Source organism: Sorex araneus, chromosome 2 (genome assembly GCF_027595985.1).
Source record: "Sorex araneus isolate mSorAra2 chromosome 2, mSorAra2.pri, whole genome shotgun sequence".
Classification (NCBI taxonomy): Eukaryota; Metazoa; Chordata; class Mammalia; order Eulipotyphla; family Soricidae; genus Sorex; species Sorex araneus.
In genome coordinates this window covers 138,513,216-138,516,871 of record NC_073303.1, presented here as the reverse complement: position 1 = coordinate 138,516,871, position 3,656 = coordinate 138,513,216, and positions in this window count along the sequence as shown.

The following is a 3,656-nucleotide window of genomic DNA, read 5'->3' as shown; positions in this document are numbered from 1 at the left end:
ATGAATAATAGTCCATTAGTGATAATTGCTGTTATGTTTTTAACATTTCTTAATCTAGTAGAGAACCATGTGTACAATTTGTAAGTGACATACTCAATGCCACGTGGTGGGAAGTTTCTCCAGTCCTTTAAAGGAGTTCTTTTAACACTTCTTGCAAAACTGGTTTTAAGGCTACAAATTCCCTAAACTGTTGTCTGTTTATGAAGTTCTGTATAATCCCTTCAATTTAAAATTTTAATCTAGCAGGATAGACTATTCTTGGTGAGGTTTTCATATCAATGAGTTTTTGTGTTATATCCTTTTGCATTCTTCTGCCTTGTAGTGTTTCATTTGATAGATCTGCTGTACATCTTGTAGGCTTTCCTTTGTAATTAGGGAGAATGGGCACATAGAAACAATCATTCCCCTGTTGAAAATTGTTTCTTGGTAATTTTCCAAGTTGCTTTTTGGTCTTGCTGCATTTAATATTTGCCTCTATTTTTTGGATTTTGTCTTTGTGATTATAATGTGCCTTGGTGTTTTCCTAATTACATCTATTTTCACTGGGATCTGTCAGGCTTTGGGATCTCAGTGCCTTTCATCCTTACTCTAAGAAGTTCTTTTTATCTTTTTTATTTTTTAATTGAATCACCATGAAACTACAAAGTTATTTATAACTGAGTTGAGACGGGAGAAACTTCCCATTTCATGGCATTGAATATGGCACTCACTAATGGTGCATATTTGTCACTACTAGATTAAGAAAGGCTAAAAACAGCAATTAATCATCACTAATGGACTTTTATTGATTTATTTCCAAATAATTCTATTTGCCATTCCTTTAAGTTTTATCGGATCAAGTAATATGAAATAAATTTGTTATATGCCTACCAAGTGGGCAGGGTGGGAGGGAACCTGAGGAGGCTGGGAGGAAACCTGGGGATACTGGTGGAGGGAAGGGGACATTAATAATAGGATTGATGTTGGAATGCTGTATTCCTGAAACAACTATTATGAAAAATTTGTAAGTCATGGTATATCAGTAAATATTCGTGAAAAAAAATAGAGAAGGAGACTTAGAGGTCATCCAGTTAGCTGTGTATACTCAACAGAATTGAGTGAATCATGAGTTTCATGAAGTTTGGCATCTGCTTGTGAAATTTACATGATGTCATTGCAATGCTGACAAAAGAGCAGCCTGGCTAAAGCCTACATTTGTGTGGGATGCTTCATCCACAGGAGCTAGCTGGTTAATTTGATGAGAAATTGGTTCTTTCTGACTCAGTGGAGTGGAGCATTAACACTCTTATCTAGTCTGGGCTTCTTTTTTTCTATCACTGTCACTGTCACTATGATTGCCAGAGCCTTGGTTTTCTTCCTTCCCTGCTCTGCCCCTTTCTATAGAACTGGCTAATTGATTCACTCTCCTCTCTTCTGCCCAGTTTTCTTCTCATAATACTCAAGTTCGGGAGACAATAGAGGCGTAGATAAAGTGTGTCATTTCTTAAAATGAGGGCTGATTGTCTATCTTCTCTCAACCTTAAAAATTCCCCCACCCCCCTTTTTTTTATCATGATCTCTCCATTCCCTGAGTCTCGTTCCTCATCAATACATGGAGAAGATTAGACAAAAAAAAGACCTATTTTGATTCAGATTTCAGTCTATTGATAAAAGCCTGAGACCAATCTAGATATTAAGAAGGAACTGCAGCAATTAAGAGCCAAAGAATATTTATATATGTTCATATATACATTGCTTTTTGGGTCACACCCAACGATGCTCAGGGGTTACTCCTGGCTCATGCACTCAGAAATTGCTCCTGGTGGTGCTCGGGGGACCATATGGGATGCTGGGAATTGAACCCAGGTCAACCGTGTGCAAGGCAAATGCCCTGCCCTCTGTACTATCGTTCCAGGCCCCAATATTTCTAAGAAGAGTGAAGATACAGAAGTCAGCATCCTTAAATTAAGCAGATCTTCCAGTCACAGAGACAATAAACCTGAAGTGGCAGGGTGGGTGTGAGGAAAGGCTCCTGTAGACTGTGAACCTTTCTCTTAAATCTGTGTGACAAAAATCCCTTTTCTTAACCAGAGTTCATGAAACTGAGAAACATATATGCACATATCAGAGTTAGGAACATTGAGAGAAACTAGAGATAGTAAATGACTGACACAAATACAAATCAGAAAAGGCACATTTTATTCTGTAGATAATTAAAGCAATGTTTGTCCATTAAATTTCCAGGCTAACAAGCAATCCTAATCTTTTCAATGAAACTCAAGAGTTGTGCTAATTTAAATACTCTACATTAAGAAGAAAAATGACCACAAATCCTGAATCAGTGATTTTTCAGCCATAGGTTCATATTGGAGTTATCTGAGGAATATTGATTTTTCTGATATTCTGATTTGAATGATCTGGAGTACTAACTGGGCATTGGGCAATTAAAAATTTGCCTCGTTAAATCTAAACTAAAAGTTAAGAAGGGAAACAATGTTACAAAATAAATCATCTGTAGTATGATGACTTTTCAGTGACTTAGATTTTCTTTGTTTTCCCTGCAAAGAAATGTTGTATAAATCAGCTTCTAACATTTTATAATTCTTTAGAAAGACTTAGTTTAGAAATGAAAGGTAGTTTCTCTTGGAAATGATGATGGCTAGGGACCCCCAGACTGTGAACTCTGGAGTCACAGTAGAATAGACAGAATATAATTAAATTCTTTGTATTTTGAAAACACAAAAGAAAATGCTACTGAATCTTTTTTTTTAATTGAATCACCATGTGGAAAGTTACAAAGCTTTCAGGCTTAAGTCTCAGTTACACAATGCTCGAACACCCATCCCTTCACCACTGCACATATTCCACCACCAAGAACCACAGTAAACCTCCCCCCGACCCACCCACCCTCCCATCCAGAATGCACAGCTGATAAATTTCACTTTACTTTCTCTTTACTTTGATTACATTCAAACAAAAAACTCACTATTATTGTTTGGAGTTTCCCCCCCAGAGTCGGACCAGCTGGAAAGGAAGCATTTGATAATTTGTTTTCCATTGTTGAGAATAAAGAGATATGAGGTCGTGCGGCCACAATAGCAGCCGTGAAGTCTTGGATTTCTGTATTTTAGTATTTTAGTAACTAAGTGTAGAGGAATTTCTGCCAGAAGTTGCATCATTGCTAGCTCGTGCCTCTCTGCTACTTTATATTCCACATATGAGTGCAATCTTTCTATGTCTGTCTCTTTCTTTCTGACTAATTTCACTCAACATGATACTTTCCATGTTGATCCACTTATATGCAAAGTTCATGACTTCATCTTTTCTAATAGCTGCATAGTATTCCATTGTGTAGATGTACCAAAGTACATCTTTAACCAGTCATCTGTTCTCAGGCACTCGGGTTTTTCCAGATTGTGACTATTGCAAACAGTGCTGCAATGAACATAGAAATGCAAATGTCATTTCTACTATACCTTTTTGCCTCTCCAGGGTATATTCCCAGGAGTAGTATTACTGGGTCAAATGGGAGCCCAATTTCTAATTTTTTGAGAATCGTCCGTATTGTTTTCCAAAAGGGCTGAACAAGTCGGCATTCCCACCAGCAGTGAAGAAGAGTCCCTTTTTCCCCACATCCGAGTCAACACCGGTTGCTTTTGTTTTTTTGGATGTCGGCC